This window comes from Pan paniscus, chromosome 14 (genome assembly GCF_029289425.2).
Source record: "Pan paniscus chromosome 14, NHGRI_mPanPan1-v2.0_pri, whole genome shotgun sequence".
Classification (NCBI taxonomy): Eukaryota; Metazoa; Chordata; class Mammalia; order Primates; family Hominidae; genus Pan; species Pan paniscus.
Genome location: NC_073263.2, coordinates 92667348 through 92684770, shown reverse-complemented (window position 1 = coordinate 92684770; position 17423 = coordinate 92667348). Strand labels below are relative to the sequence as shown.

Genomic DNA, 17423 nt, shown 5'->3' with positions numbered 1-17423 from the left:
CCTTATATGTTCCTTAAGTTCCCATTCTCTTTATTCGCTTTCCTTTGGTAGTTGTCTAAATGCCAGAACCCTGCATGTTAGTTTTGCTTAGAAATGTTTAAACCAGACTGCCAAAAACCTTTTCCTACAGCTTTAAAAAACCATTTCTCAGACGTGTAGGAATTCTTATTTGTTGAAAATCTGCATGAATCTAAAATTAAACACAACAACAGCAATTCATGTTGAAAAGAATTTATAAAGAAGGAAACCATGGCAACAGAATCATTTATTTTTAACTGTACCAACCCTTATCTCTACTTTCACCCCCAAACTAAGCACACTGAAGCCATAGCCTTTTCTAGACTGCCTTATCCCCACTGTAATTTTGCACCAGTCAAAAATAGCAACAGGAATTGTCATATTTCCATTACTAAGTACTGTGCATGCCATGCTTCTCTTCCTCTTTACTTGCTCACATTATCCTGTAGACAGCCTTTGAGGAACTTTTGTGGTTGTCAAGGGGAAGCTCAGCTATTGCATACTGCAGGGCCAATGTCACTGCTAATGCCAACGACAGGCTCTCTAGTGGTTAGATTTAGGTCCTGACTTAATTCCTCAGAGATCCCACATCTTATCAGAAGTGAGCTGACCACACAGGGCAAGAGCAGATGTAACTGCAGCATATCACAACACAGCATCCCTTGGCTCCCGGGGATCCTGTCTGTACACATATCTGAATAGCTCTGTTTTGCTACACCACTGCCTTTTATCTTCCTGGTCATACTTACACCGCAATGCCAGGAGAACTTACACTTATAACATGCATGCTTTCCTTAACCAAAGGCTTACATACTATAGGAAAAGGTTATTTTTGTTAAAATGTCTTAAAAGTGATCATCAAAACTTTTCACGGGATTGATAAAGTTGGAAAATGTCAACGTATTTTCCCATTAGTAATTTCAAAAACAAATTACTTGTAAGACCAGTCTAAGTCTGAAAATCTAGTCACCCGTTTTATTAAAATATCAACTGATAGGATACGGTATTTAAAATGTGTCTTTTGCAATTCGTTTGTCTGTTTTGATTTCTGTTAGCTCACTTGCTGAGGAACTTAGGGTGTTCAGAAATAAGGGTTCATTCCTCCTTGATTCGGTTGAGCTAGTCATCCCAGAAGGGCCCTAAGAGAAACACAGGCTTCATTATGGAAGATAAAAGACTTGGGTAATACAAATAGGTACAAGAATATGTTTGAAGGCATGAAGGGCACTAACCCAGTAACCCAATTAAATCACATGGAAAATTGATCTTATATTTTCTGAAATAAATGGAAAATCTGATGGTTAAAAGGACACTGGCCCATTTATCTATGAACCACACTCAGGGTTAAATAACAGACCAAGAGAAGGCTACGTCTAGTAATGTGCTGATTATAGCAATAGGAGAGCAGAGGCACTGACTCCTTTTTGGTTCATTTACACTTCTTTTTTTATCTGTTCCTGTCATTTGTTCCCATGGCCCATTTCTCCGAATTGCTCCCATTAGACTGGTCTGTAGGTCAATTTGCCTGACTTTTCTTCACCAAAGGCTTTCTGGAGGATGATCCAAGGTTACCAGGGCTATCTGCATAAAAACATTGACAAGTTCTCACATAGATACTTAACAAAAAGAATGAATATCTACCAACGGCAAAGCGTCACGTTTTCTCTGAAGTAAAGGAAAACAAGAAAAACGTTGTTTGGAATTCTTTGAAATCAGACGAAGACAAAGCTACGTTGCTTTTCAGCTTCAGTACAGAAAACAAAATCTGCCTCTCTTTGGAGGAATTATGAAGAGAAAAGCAAGAATATCATATAGTTTTTCTGTTTCCACAGCTGCAGTTACTTTATTTTCTGTGATTGCTTTTTTGTTTCCAAGATTTCTCATTTTTGGTAGCAGCTCTGAGGATTTATTCAGCAAATATTTATTTTGCCCCTACAAGGTATGAATCACTGCCCATGATAAATGATAGCTGTGGAAGTCTGGCCACGGAAGCACAGAAACATGAGGGAGTCTAGGTGTAAATAAGGTTTTGAATAGTCATCTCTCACCATCCTAGAGACACGAGAAAGAAAGCTGCTTATTCAGCAAAGAAAAAACAATAAGAGCACAAAAATAAGAGAGAGGACACAAATTTTTTTTTCCCCACAATTTATGGAGTATTGCTAAATGACTGTCTTTGAAAGAAACCACATTTTGACACTATAATTTGATAAAGAAATAAGAAAAAATAAAAGTTTATTCTTTCTGAGCCTGTGGCCAGCCTTGTAATAGTCAAACTGATCAATTTGGATACCTTTGCATTGAAAAAATACTAAAAAGTTGATAAAGCCCAGGCTAACAATTTTTGTGATTTGAATATGAAATTGGACATTTATTACACATATTAATTAGGTAAGCAAGTGGTAAAGGAAATTTTGAAATATCTGAACAAATTGCTCTTGGATCTCCGAGGTGCACCTATTCTCAGGAAGATACAAGTATTTGAATTCTTTGTTGCTGTAAGGAAACAGTAATGAAAAGAACAATGATGTTAGCTTGAGGAGAATAGATTTATACTTTGATATTTTGTTTATAGCTAACTCTTAAATGGATGTTTTAAAGTGTCTGATGTATATAATAGGATAACAATAATAAATACATGAGGCAATCAAGGCAAGGGAAAAAGCAGGGTGGAAAACAACTGAGGTTAAGCCAGAGGAGCAGGAATGTAAAGCGTCATTGCCGTGGGGCACTGCCTGCTTACCAGGAGAGAGCCACTGTTTTGTTCCTGACCTTTCTGGCCACTGTTCTAAATAGGAACCACGCAGTTACATGTTTCAGAGTGTCCATGAGCTAAATCCCAAAGAGTCATTCAGAAGAAGCGTGACTATTCCCAGTTCTCAGGCTTGAGAGAACTTTCTCCCTCCCATGGGTCCTCATAAAAACGTCAGTGCATCATCTGGTGCAGCTCCTGGAGAGGGTCCTCAGCAGCAGCCAGGGGAATCTCAAGGAGAAGCTGCCTCCCAGCATGTCCCACACAGCCACTCCATAAACAAAGCCACTTCACCTCTGGGTGACCAGGATGGTTCAACTGGAAAGGCTGGTGGCCTCTTGGGCTCCATCCAGCAGTAAAAATCTATTCCTTGGAGTCTGATGATTACATTAGGTCTTTAAAAAGCTCTGCTTGCTAACATTTTTTTTAGCCTAGTAAGGCAGAATATTCTTGAATTAAGACTGAGTAAATGTCCTATGTATTCAGACTTCTTACTCATTGATTTACTGTACGAGACAGAGTCCAAAAAAGAAACAGAATCAACACCAGTAATTGATCAGGGAATATTTAATAGAAAGAAATACTAACTGGTAGCAGGTGAGTAGCCACTCAGAGGGTATAAAAGAGAATTCAGGGAATTCCCTTGAATTCTCTGAAAGTCCCAAATGAAGAAATACACTTGGAGAAGGGGGTTCCTCTCCAGCACTAAGATTCAGACTTCATTGGAGTCTAAATGCATTGTGGCTGGACCTACTGGATGGCAGAGAAGTTGGACTGCTTCAGGCCAAATCTTGTCCATGGCCAGCTGGCTGGGACTGGTGAGCTGGGAAGTCTGGGTAGGAACTGGCATTCAGAAAGCTTTCCACTGGGGTCCAACAAAACTGGCTGGAGGGCATGTGCCACGTCACCTCTTGGACACACACCTCCAACTGCTACACTCTAGAACAAGAAGACAGGAAGCAAACAAATCAAGAGAAGTCTCTTCCTCTGGCACTGTCCCTCCTCTGATGTCTTTCACGGACAAAGATTAACGTGATGCTGATTAGCAAACGATAAGTCTTTTAGGGTTCCATCTCCAGTGTTCCAAAGCAGGGCAATGAAGGGTGAATTTGGAGCACAGGGGCAATAAATGGGTAACTGGCATACCTACTGTGAACCCCCAAAATCTGAGATTGGTCTCAGTAATTAAGAAGTTTATTTTGCCAAAGTTAAGGACGAGCGCCCGTGACCAGCTTCAGGAGGTCCTGACGACACATGCCCAAGGTGGTCAGAAACAGCTTAGTTTTATACATTTTAGGGAGACATGAGACATAAATCAACTTGTATAAAATGAACACTGGCTCTGTTCAGAAAGGCTGCGACAACTCAAAGCAAAGGTGGAACAACTTGAAGTGCAGAGGGGGCTTCCAGGTCATAGGTAGATAAGAGACAAATTGTTGCATTCTGAGTTTCTGATTAGCCTCTCCAAAGGAGGCAATCAAATACGCATTTACCTCAGTGAGCAGAGGGGTGACTTTGAATAGAATGGGAGGCAGGTTTGCCCTAAGCAGTTCCCAGCTTGACTTTTCCCTTTAGCTTAGTGATTTTAGGGCCCGAAGATGTATTTTCCTTTCACACTACTTTTCCCCAAATCATTAAATTCCAAAATATGTAATGCACATTTATGAATGCTCATTACACATTTTATGCTACAATAAATAAAGTGATGCATTTTATAGTTTTCAAGGAATTGCGGTAAGAAACAGTGGCAGTGGAGTCTAAGGCATCTGTAGTTTCTCTAATAGCCCATAGGCAGCTGACAATGAATGTTTGTCAAATAAGCATGCTGTATTGCTATATTGACTTTCTGATATTCATGCATAGAAGCTTGTGATTCAGACCATTACAACATCATTCAGTAAGCCAGTAATTGTCAGAAAAAGGATACCATATTTTGAGTGAATGTGAATTCATTTATTTGGTCAGTCAATAAATATTTGATGAATACCTACTGTATGTTAGGTATTGGGGATATAGAGCAAGGCAAACGTTTAATACCCTTAAAGACTGTAAAGTGATAAATGTCTTGAGGAAGATGCGTAAGTGCTATGACAGCAAATAATGGGGAGACTTCATCTACTCAGAAAGGTTGGGAAGAATTTATAATTGCAAGAGGTGCAATTGAGGTTGAACTGAAAGAGGGAGTTAGTTGCCTAATGGCAGGGTGTAGTGGGAAGAGGTATTCCAGGACTGGGGAATATCATGTGCAAAGATCCTCTGATGAGAAAGAGCCTATGTTCAAGGAAGTGAAATAAAGTCTGTGTGGCTGAAGCATGGGGATAATGGAAAGGGATCATTGAGGGACATGAATTCTCCGGCAGATTTCATTTGCACCATTGATTCTCCTGGGTCTCCAGTTTACCTGTCTACACTGCAGATTTGGACTTGCTAGCCTTCATAATCATGGAAGCCAACTCCTTATAACAAATCTCTTTCTCTCTATATATGCATATCCTATTGGTTCAGTTTCTCCGGAGAACCCTGACTATTACAGACCTTAATAGGTAGGAAAACACCTTAAATCCTTCTTCAGGATTTCATTCCATCTCACTGGTTTATCACTGAGGGCAATTTCCCCCTCCTGGAAACATTTAGCATATCTCAAGATGTTTTTGGTTGTCATCACTTGGGGATAATATTCCTGGCATCTAGAGGGTAGAGATTAGGCTAAGCCTCCTAAAATAAAAAAAGACAGTCCTCTCCCCACCCCCATAAAGGATTATCCCACAGTTGAGAAACCCTGCTCCATCTGAATGGATAGCCACTGAACTATTTTATGCAGGACTCTGGGTGGAGAGTTAGGGTAAGTTGAGGGAGGGAGGACAGTGAGAGTGATCTTTTGCATTTCAAAAGTATCTTGCTCTGGAGAAAGCTAGTAGTAGATACAGGTTGACATCAAAGGGTTCATGAAGAAATTACTGTCACTATTAGCCATGTGAAGCCTAAAGTAAAATTTGTTTACTATCTTATATAGTAGTATTAATTAATTAATTAATTTTTTTTACCATGACTATAAAAACTGCACCCATCCCTCAGGAGGATGGAGAAAGTCAGTGATATTATTCATTCAAATGGCTTAACATAGGGGAGAAAATTAAAACATGGATAATATTCGTCGTTTAGTTATCTCATTCCGATGACGTGTGTTGCAGATTTTCACGAAATTAAGGAATCTATTTTCTATCAACTCAACTTTCAAGCCTGTAAACATTTTCAGGTAAGAAAGCAATGCAACAAATTCCCCCAAATTTCCATATGGTTAAAAGCTATTGAAGTCTAGCTCTACAGGAAGTCATAAATATTCTAGTGGAAAGGTAATGAAAACTAAATCCTGAGAGTTTTAATTGGAAGCCACAGGACCCTTAGCTGAGATCTGAGGGGAAAGAATTTTGACTGCTCTAGGAAGTATTTGGTATTGTGGTGATAGATCTGAAAATGAGGAAGAAGTACATTCAGGCAGCATAGGATGTCACAGGCTGGCCACTGTTAAGTATTTTTTTCAACAGTTATCAGCCCATTCAAACGACCCTACCTCTAACTCAGGAAGGGTAATATTTTAATCCTCTGGGCATCTTTTTGTCTAATCTTTTTCTGTGTAGCCACCATAAAAACTATAGGCTGCAGATACACTGCTATAAACAGATTTATGTAAGAATTTTAGAAGAGATTTTGTTTTCAACCCTCTTTAAAATGAATTACAAATATTGAAAGTCTTTGTTGCAAAGGCTTTAACTAAATGAGTATTTATTTGGCAAGCTCTTAATTTTCCTTTTAAATTCTGATTGAACCAGGTGTATTGGCTCACCTAAACTGACTTCATTAAGATGCCAATTTTCACTGTTTTCGAAGAATCAAACACGTGTTTTGAGCTTCAGAGAAAGAGAAACTGCCAGGAAAAAACAAAACAGTGGATTGTGAATGAATGCAAAAAGTAGGTGGAAATAGCTAAAAATAAAACTATTCCCAAAGCAAATATTAAAATACTTCTGTCTTGGTGCAAAAAGAAAAAAATAAGAATCTCCATGCTGGCTGGGCAGTAAAAATAACCACAAAACATCCCATAAGTAGACAAATCCTAAAGTATTATGATCCAAGAGATTTCATTCATTCTCATCTTGGTGAAAGTGTATACATCATTCTTTGTTGTGCCGAACCTTCTAGACACTTTAATTAATGTATATCTTCAAGCTTTTTTCTCCTTATTACTTGCTTAAAACAAGCAAGCAAACAAACTTCAGTATTAGAAAGGAAAACTTCTGAAAATTCGAAGCATGTGTTACCAATCAGCAGTGTGTATTAAATAGATTCTGAATAGTTGCTATTATCGTAAAGACTAAATAAGGTTTGGGACTTAGAATTATATGTGTTAAGTGGTTGAATATTCTACCCGGAGAGCTTCTATGTATGCTTTTGCAAGCCTGGTTTCCTCTTCTGTACTTGAGTTAGCTCCAACACTACATTTTATTCCCAAAGTTTGCACATATTTACCTTTCACTCACAATCTTGTAAAAAGGAATTGCATTTCTTTGGAAATGGAAACAATCTAGAAAGTGAGTAAAAGGAGGTATTGATAACACACAGCTGTGAGATGATGTCTGCAATTTTTAGTGACTAGAGTGCAAAGTACAGGAAGTATAATTTATTAAAACACCAATCTTTTCACCTCTTACTACATTATATTTTAAATAAAAGAAAGTAAAGATTTTTAAAAGAGGGAACATGAATCCAGGTGTTTACACTGTAGTCATTGAAATCAATCTACGCCACTGGAGGAAACTTTATATGTTAGAGCATTTTCCTCCATGCTTTGTAATTTTTTTTTATACTTATTCTCTCTTTGCCTGATGGTTGGCGGACAAACTATTTGCAAACGTTTATATGACTTCTGCTTATGTGTTCCAGAGGGGAAAAGGTCTTTTGTTGTAGATAGTAAAAATCAAGCGAAACAGATAGGGTCATGATTTGCCAAAGGTCAAAGGTCATGACAAGTGAGTGACTCAAGAAGCCTTGAGGTCAAAGGTGCAGCTGGAATCCCATAACCTCCACTCCGCTTTTTACATGACAAAGGAAAGCTGTGCTTTCTTAACTTCTGTGAAGCAATCTAGCTACACGTTCACATTTTTCCTTGAAAAATTATTTTCAAATGATTCTGCCCATGATTATTTTCTCCCTTGAAACCAAGTGGCATGAAATAGGCTTTTATATAAATTGAATGTCTCCTTAGCCTTTTATTAGTATTCTATATCGGAAACCTAGAAGAGGAAGAACTAACAGAGATTAATACGTGTTTTTTAAATTGAAAATAAGCACATTTTTTAGATCAACACAGACTAAAGAAGTACATTTATCCTCTTTGTTATTTTCTTTTTCAATCCCTTGTGTATTTACTGACTGTACCTAAAAATGTTTTTCTTGCAAAAGTAACTAAGAGTAATAGTGATCTCTTATGCTTTCCATTTGGAACAGGTTCTTCTGGTAAATCCTTAATACAGCTCCAAAAATAAGGTTTTGTAACAAGAACCATTCTGGTGTTAATGTCTTTTTTTTTTTTTTTTTTTCTGATTTAAAGCAATTAAAATTTTAATGATGCCAGGAGGGCCACTGTTTAGGTCAGAATGTCTATGGCAGATCTCAGGAAATCTCAGTAGCTGCCTATATCTCTACCATGTGAACTGGAGGAAAAATGCAGAACCTTGCTTTTCAACTCCATTGGTTTCTAACCTCTCATGAGCACTTAATTCCTCATAGAGAAGGAAATAGTCATGCTGTAGAATCCTGTGGCCCATGAAGGGTAATTGGATAACATCTTTTGAAAGATTTACAAGGCTGCCAAGGATTTTGCCAGCTTTAAACCTGATTGATTCAGTGTGAAAAGATCTGAACAATTCTGACCTAAAAGTTTAAAGACAGACCTTTCCTGTGAAAGTATAATTTAGAGCCTGTAATAAAATTGTATTGGAAAACACCACATTGAAGAACACAGCCATAAATTGCATTATGTTAAAGGACCCTTTCCCCTTAAATCCTCTGAAAGAAGCCTAATTGTTCACCAGATACTTTAATAATGAAGTGTTTTTGTTTTTGCTCTCCTACCCCCTAAATAAGTCCCTAAAGAAAGACAAACTTGCCAACTACTTTGCCTCTCCAACCAAAAAGTTTGACTTCTTGGTTATGTGTACAGATAGAATTTATGTACCTTTTTTTTTCTCATTAGGTACAGTAAAGGAAAGCAAAATTTCGTTTATCTTTAACAAACAAAGAGTAGACCAAACAGACTTGTCCCGTATTTTAATTTTTCAAAGTGCTAATTCTCATCTCATATTAATTTCCATCTTGACAAAATATACACACTCATGATTAGTGGAATATTTTATGGGTAAGCTCAAATGCTTCTGATGACTCAGACAAATTAATGATTAAGCATCTTCCAGCTAATTACTCCAGGCCATTAATTATTTATCCAAATCCATCAGTCTATCATCTATATTAGCCTCTCTTTTCTACTGCCCATTTTAGAAGAGACAGGTTTGGAAAAACTAAAACATAAGAATTTCAAGTAAATAAAATTAAATAGAATACTTACTTTTTTTTTCTTTTTCTCTAGAATCTGGGAAATTGAGACCATGGTATTTAGACAAAAGCCTCTTTATCTTTATAAACAATACCTGCTTTGTCACACGCTCACTAACTTTGTGTTTCCTCCTCAAATTTCAGTTTGAAGGATTTAGGGAAAAATGCCATGTGCCCACTTACCTGTGATTTGGGTGCTAGGCCATTTTGCCTTTTGAAATTTCGAATCATACAAACTAGTCTTAGATGTTTAAAATAGGAAGCCTGATACGCGTACTAGGCATATTTACAAGTGACCAAGAATGATTGCTTTTTATAGAGGTTGGTGAGAACAGAAACTTTCCAACAAATTGAAAGCTTACTTCTCTCTCATTATTTAAAAAAAAAAAGACAAAACAAAAGCAGAACTGTGACATTAAGAAAAAAAAATTGCTTAAGAAATATGTAAAGGAGAGAGCCCTCAGCAGTGTAAAGTAGTTGATAGCATGAAAAGCCACTTGGAAAGGAAAGAGGGGACACAGTGCTGTACTCTCACATTTCTTTCCTGAAGAATTAAGTAGTAAGTTGGCTCAGACTTTCATTTCCTTCCACATCCTACCTAGAGTTAAGCGTCAAGAAGGTTATTTAACCGGCCACCTGACAAACCTCTCCGTCTTGTGAACTAGAACAGCTCCCCCCTTCTGGAAGTCATCGAGGGTTGAACAAATTCCACTGTATCAACGTCCAGCTGATCATTAGCATTTTCTGTAGGATGTGTTGTTTATGATTTTGGTCTACAATAGTCTCTAAACTGGCACAGTCCCCAGAAGTTCTTCAGAACGTTGCAGTCAGTTAAGATGAAAATTGTTAACTCCTGGAAAAATACACCAGAGTGAATGAAGAGGCCGATTAAAAATTGTTAATAAAAATATATTTTGACATGTTCACCTCACAAGTATCTTTATAGGAGTCATCCTACAGTAAAGGCTTGGAACAGTGAGACAACCTTCCAGGGAGTTCTGATTTTGAGTTCTGGTGCCACCTTGTGGACAGTGGGAGGAAGAGAAGATGCAAAAGAGGCTTGACTGAGTCATTCTGCAGTAGATCAAGAATGTCATCTGATTAATTTCCTTCATACCCTTTGTATCAAAAACAAAACAAAAAACTCCAAACCAGAAAAAAAAAAAAAGGCAAAACTTTATCACTTTCCAGAGGAGGAACTCTTTAAGTCTTCCTATCAGTTAAAGGATTAAGAGGATTAAGACCAAAACCCGATTTTGCTGACATTCAGGGTCTCTCGCAATCTGATTCTAGCCGATTTTTGCAGCATTACTGGAAACCACTCTTCTCCATGAATTTCTCATTACAGCCAGACTGGTCTGCTCCTCCCAGATAGTCATTACCTTTGCCCATGTTATCTTCCCATCCAGAATAGACCTTTAGATCCTTTTACAATCTTCCATTTGGAAGGACTTTACAATTGGATTTGATGTCTTCAATGTTGGTGCCTCTCATAAAACTCCCTCCTAAGAAGTCCTTGAACCTCTTCTTGAACATCTCTGGGGCAGTGCATTCAACCTGATTGAGATGACTTATGATTTTTTCAGCGATCTCTAGTAGTAAACGCTTTCTTAAGTTGGACATGTACCTTTTGCTCAAGAGCAGGCTGAGTGCTGGATGTATGAGGACTTCTGTGCACAGACTCTGGACCAAGATGAGTTGGGTTCAAACTTCAGCTTTGTAGCTTTCTAGCTGTGTGGCATTGGGCACATAACTTATCTAGGCCTCAGCTGTTTCTTCACCTGTAAAATAAGAATAAAAACAGTGCCTACAATCAATCATATCAGTTTTGTAAGTCATCTTATATGTATGAAAGTACTTACAACAGTGTGTACCATGTAGTTGATACTTTGTAAGTGCTGGTTTTATTTATAGCTTTGGGAAGTCATCAAGATGTGGGTGATGATTGCAGTAATGGAAACAGATGAAAAGAGAGTATTGAACAACATATCTCAATGTGCACACTTGGAGCATCCAACCTAAAGATGCCACACTAGTTAAAGTCCCATAGGGATGCAAGTTTGGGATATGCTGAACGCTATATACAGATGCATACTGTGTGCATGTATGTACTCTATCTATGCAGATATATGATAATTAGCATAATCGAGGCTCCTAATTCTTGACATATAACAACCCACCTTTGTCTAACGGCATTTCCTAAACTTATGTGACCCATGAATCCTTTTCAAAGTAACATCTTAACATCTCATTACATATGTATGTTGTAGAAGAAGAATCCTCAAATCAAAACATTTAGGGACAAAGCAAATAATGTAAATGAGGGAAGAAGGCCAGGTAAAATACAGTATGGAGTAGTGTGAGTTATGGAAGTCTAGAGGACGCATGCTTCGCCTAAATGCATTTCACTTTGGCTTGTGAAAAAACACCGTGTAGGCCAAGGAAAACATATCCGAAATCTGAATCTGGGCCGTGTCCAGCAAATTTGTGATTCCCGTAGAGTGAGAAAAGGGAAGTAACTGCATAATCTGGAGAAGAACCAATTTTTAGAGATAAAGAGAAGCCAGAAAAAGAGACTGTGAAGGAAAAGTAGGAGATGTAGCCAGGAAAGAGCAGCATCCTAGAAACAGAAAGAGGCAAAACAGAGGGGTCTCTGGGTCTCGAGAGGTCATGTTGGTTTCCTATTGCTGCTGTTCTGAATTATCACACATTTAGTGGCTTAAAGCATCACAAATTTATTATCTTATAATTCTACAGGCCAGAAGTTTGATGTGGGTCTGACTGGGCTAAAATCAAGGTGTGGTCAGGGCTGCGTTACTTCTGGAGGTTCTAGGACAGGGGTCCTCAACCCCCAGGGCCACGGACTGGTACTGCACAGCAGCAGGTAAGTGGCAGGCAGGTGAGAAGCTTCATCTGTACTGAAGGCTGCTCCCCCATCGCTCCACTGGCATTACTGCCTGAGCTCCACCTCCTGTCACATCAGAGCAGCATTAGATTCTCATAAGAGCCCAAACCCTATTGTGAACTGTGTATCTAGGTTGCACACTCCTTATGAGAATCTAATGTCTGATGATCTGTCACTGTCTTCCATCACCCCCAGATGGGACCATCTAGTTGCAGGAAAACAAACTCAGGGTTCCGACTGATTATACTTTATGGTGAGTTGTATAATCATTTCATTATATATTACAACATAATAATAATGGAAATAAAGTGCACAATAAATGTAATGCGCTTGAACCGTCTTGAAACCATCCACCCTCCACAGTCCGTGGAAAAATTGTTTTCCACAAAACTGGTCCCTGGTGCCAAAAAGGCTGGGGATCACTGTTCTAGGAGAAAATCCACTTCCTTATTTTCCTAGCCTCTAGAGGCTGCTTGCAGTCTTTGGCTTATGGCCCCTTCCCCCAGCCAGGAGTGTGGAGTCCTTCTCATATCACACCATCTGACCTCCTCTCCTGCTTCCCTCTCCTGCTTCCCCCACCCAAAGAAATAGCGTTCATTTTATTAACTCTAAGCCAAATAAATTAACAAGGCTTTCCAGACACATATTAGGAATTATCACAGTAATATGTTATTGATACAATTAGTAATGTCTAAAATGTATTGAACTTACTGAAATATTGTTATGGTTATTTTAGTTGTTGTTAGTGCTATTAATCATATGCATTATTGTTTGATAGTTTTTTGAACTTATATGAGGCAAGGTATAACATGGAAACAAATTATAATTGTGTAGTAATTAATTTTAGGTGTTGAAGAAAATATTCAAGAAGTTGTTGAGCATATCACTGAGGGTGTGTGCAGGCCTCTAATGGCAAAATATTTTGTTTTTATATATGCTTATGATATCTGGTTAAATTACTGCCTTATTAGTAGGAATTTTAAAAAAAACTGATACCAGCTTGAACTCAAGCTGTTATTTTTTCAAATTAACACATAAATATAGACTAAGGAAATACATTTGAAATGATAATTGCCAGTTTTCTTTCTGAGAAAGAAAATTGGAAAATTCTTAGTTTATATATATATTGACTTTCTTTTTTTTACAGATATTACTTTATAGTAATTTATCTTAGTCCAGGTGCAGTGCCTCACACCTGTAATCCCAGCACTTTGGAAGGCTGAGCTGGGAGGATTGCTTGAGGCTGGCAGTTCGAGACTTCTTCCATTTTAAGGGACCTTGTGATTACAACTGGTCCATCTGGATATTCTAAGATACTCTTCCTATTTTAAGGTCAGTCAGTTGACAACATTAATTCCATTTTCAACCTTAATTCTCCTTTGTCATGTAACACAACATATTGACAAGTTCAGGGGATTAGAACATGAACATCTCTGGGGGACCATTATCCTGCCTGTGACAGAGGGTAAATAGAATACTGAAGAAAGGCCAAAAATCTCTGAGAGCTGGAACTAAGGCTTTCTCGTCCTCTCCTCTCCTCACCTAAACGATCCATCCTCTTACCTTCTACTAATGGGATAGAAAGTTGGGAAAGAGAATAGAATTGAACCCCATTTGACAAGAAATTATGCACATAATTTACAGTGTGTGGCACTAAATAAGGATGGGATGTCTTTTGGTAGGAAGGAAATAGTTCAGGGAAGCAGCTCTATGATGTCTGTGCAAATTAGAATTAAGATGCCCCGCCCCAACCCCCCCCCAACCCAGGAAGATGAATAAGAAGAGGGAGCCTCTTCCAGGAAGATAAATGCTGAAAAAGCTACCTTTTCTCCATCTGGGGACGGATGATACCAAAATGATGCCCCCTTCCAGGCTGATAAGGTTTGGCTGGGTCCCCACCCAAATCTCATCTTGAATTCCCACATATTGTGGGAGAGACCCAGTGGGAGGTAATTGAATCATGGGGGAAGGTCTTTCTGTGCTATTCTCATGATAGTGAAGAAGTCTCATGAGATCTGATGGTTTTATAAGGCGGAGTTTCCCTGCACAAGCTCTCTCTTTGCCTGCTGCCATCCATGTGAGATGTGACTTGCTCCCCCTTGCCTTCCGCCAATGATTGTGAGGCCTTCCCAGCCACGTGGAACTATGAGTCAATTAAACCTCTTTTTCTTCCCAGTCTCGGGTATGTCTTTACCAGCAGCATGAAAACAGACTAATACACAGGCCAGTGCAGTCTTCTGAAGGTCTGCAGAAATGGACAAGTGGCACACCCATGCAGCCCTCGGCTGGGTTCCATTGCATGGGGCACAGTCTTCACAACTGTAGGGGCAGGCAGAAGACAGCCCAGGTTCTGGGTTCCCCTGACCCTCCTACCCCTCCAACTAGTTCTTTCCTATCAAAAGACATACTACCATTATTTTCATGCTCAGAGACACACTTTTTCCATGGTTTTCCCCAAATTTCTAGAATTTTCTCAGAGCATTTTGTACAGAGCTCTAGAATAGCCCATGGCACATGTTACTTTGGTTTCTTACATAATTATCTTTCTTCTTGGCAGTGAATTCCCAGAGAGCAATGGAAATTTATTTTTTTTAACCGCAGTAGAGTGTTTGTATTTATATCATTGAATTTACCACTGATGGGGTATATGAAACAATTTTACTTGATATGAAGATAAATTTTAAAATGTTGCTAGTTAAGTATTTAAGTGTTTATTAGAATACGTATGTGGCATCTTGATATTCATAATGTGGTTCTCAGACTCATCTGAGAACTTGTGAGAAATGCAGAAATGGCCCCAACCCAGACTGATGGCATCAAAATCATTTTAGCTTTATCCCAGGTGGCTTGAGCTCACATCAAAGTATGATAAGTGGCCACGGGGGCTCATGCCTGTAATCCCAGCACTTTGGGAGGCTGAGGCAGGTGAATCACCACCTGAGATCAAGAGTTCAAGACCAGCCTGGCCAATATGGTGAAAACCCGTCTCTACTAAAAATACAAAAAATTAGCCAGGCATGGTGGCAGGCGCCTGTAATCCCAGCTACTTGGGAGGCTGAGGCAGGAGAATTGTTTGAACCAGGAGGTGGAGGCTGCAGTGAGCCGAGATCGCACCATTGCACTCCAGCCCAGGCAACAAGAGCGAAACACTGCCTTAAAAAAAAAAAAAAAAAAGTATGAGAAGCACTGAGAGCACCAAACCCATCATCTAGCAGGTGATACTGTGTAGAATGGGCCACATTTAAAAAAGATCCATTGATTGAAGTTTCATTTAAAGGAAAATAACACGTAGGTATTGCTTCAATATGACAAATTGTGAAGGAACTAAACAAATGACTGATGTGTGGGAAACAGTGAACTAACGCATGAAGGTGGCCGTAAATGTGTGTGGAATTTGTTGAGTATTTAATTTTCTGTAACTTTTGACAACATATTGATCTACTAACCTAATAGGTACCTAATTCTTTCTTTTTTTCCACCTACACCCAGATTTTTTCTTTTTCCTGCCTAACTCACTCACTTCCAGGCTTTGCCTTATACATTTCTTCACTCAGTCATCAAGCAACAGATAGTTATTGAGCCCTTGTCTATGGCCCATCTTAGGTATCCATAAATGAGTCAGAATCCGTGCTTCATCAATATAACATTGCGTTACCATACATATGGTCTCAGAAATCCCTTTAAGCCCTTAAAGTAATTCCTTTATTACTGACAACTTAATTAAGAACAAACCCAACTCTTCTCAGGATTGAGTTAATCACACAGAGCAAGGAACACAGGCACATGTTACAATAGTTACATTGTAACGTGAAGTCCATCAGATTATTACATAAGGAAGTTCTAGCTGCACATGCAAAATCAGCTGAGCCATGTTGGCAATCCGGATTCCACCCAGATGCCACAGGTTTCAGGAATGGAGTCTGCCACTTATTCATTCTAACTTGACGTGCCAGTCATCAGCAGACTTGAGCACTCTCAGGCAAATAACAGCCAGAGGTTAGAAAGCAGAGAAAGAACCCTAGGCTCAGAATTGCTAATTGCTAACTGCTTTGGGGCTACCACTTGGGGCAATAGAGTTTTATTCTTGAGATCCTGGGCGTAAATTGTTCAACGCTATTATACTTAGCCTAGCCCTCACTAAACCAGTAATCTGAGAAGCAAAATGCCCCACCTATAATTCTTCTCAAATTGTCAAAATACCCATACTTTATGTACAAAATGGAAGATGCTTGTTATGATTCTATGTTGCCTGTTTATGGATAAATCTTTTAAGATGTAACATTACGAACACTGTTAGATTGTGTTATGCTGGTTTGACACTTCCAAATGACTGATTTAAGTGATTCATGAGTGGTTTGGTGTGTGGTTTTAAGATAGAGAGGCAAAGAGCATTTGTGCCCATAGAATATGATTCATTTTTTAAAAAACCCTTATTATTTGAAAATTGAGGGAGATTGGCAATCAATACTTTATTCACTGGAGAATTGATTCAACAATCCAATGCAGGTCTAGTATGAATTGTTGATAATTGAAGCATCTTTGTTATCTAAGACACTTAAATGCTCACTTCTGCATGTTATTTTGATGTAAGAGCTATAATTTAATGTTTATCAGGTGTCTTAAGTGCTTTATTTGTATCTTCTCATTTAATCATTACAACTTTCATTTTACAGGAGAGAAATCTGAAATCTGAGGTGCAGTTGATTTGAATCCAGGAAATCTAAGGAAAAAGTTCAAGCTCTTAATCATTTCATACCCTCCTTGTTGCTAACTTAAACTTTTTTTTAAAAAAAGTTAATCTTGTCTATGAAGCATGAATCTATAATACTAGGGAAAAAACTGGCTAACTTGAAGAAAAAATAAATTGAAATGAAAAGCAATTAATTCCTCTTAATATGAATAAAGGATGATCTAAATGCTTTTTGAGAAATGATTTCAAGTAATGAAATTTACAGGAAAAAAATCCTCTTTTCTGAATAAGCAATCATGGTATTAATCCTAAGTTCTTTAATCTTTATATTTACATTTGTTCTTAAAGCTTGGTGCTTTCTACCAAAACCATCTGTGTATCTCTGTCTATCTTCACGTGCTCTTTCTGTATACATTCATGCATGCGCACACACACAGAGATTTCATTAT

General features: G+C 38.4%; 1 long non-coding RNA gene across 1 annotated transcript in view; it reads left to right on the top strand.

Annotated features, from left to right (window-relative positions):
• LOC130540729 (uncharacterized) overlaps positions 1-17203 on the top strand; it is an 83489-nt gene extending 66286 nt beyond the window's left edge. Inside the window, exons 3-4 of the long non-coding RNA XR_008954723.2 lie at positions 13432-13616; positions 16958-17203. This is a non-coding gene — a long non-coding RNA (uncharacterized LOC130540729). The remainder of the gene's footprint in view (positions 1-13431; positions 13617-16957) is intronic.
• The last annotated feature ends 220 nt before the right edge of the window (positions 17204-17423 follow it).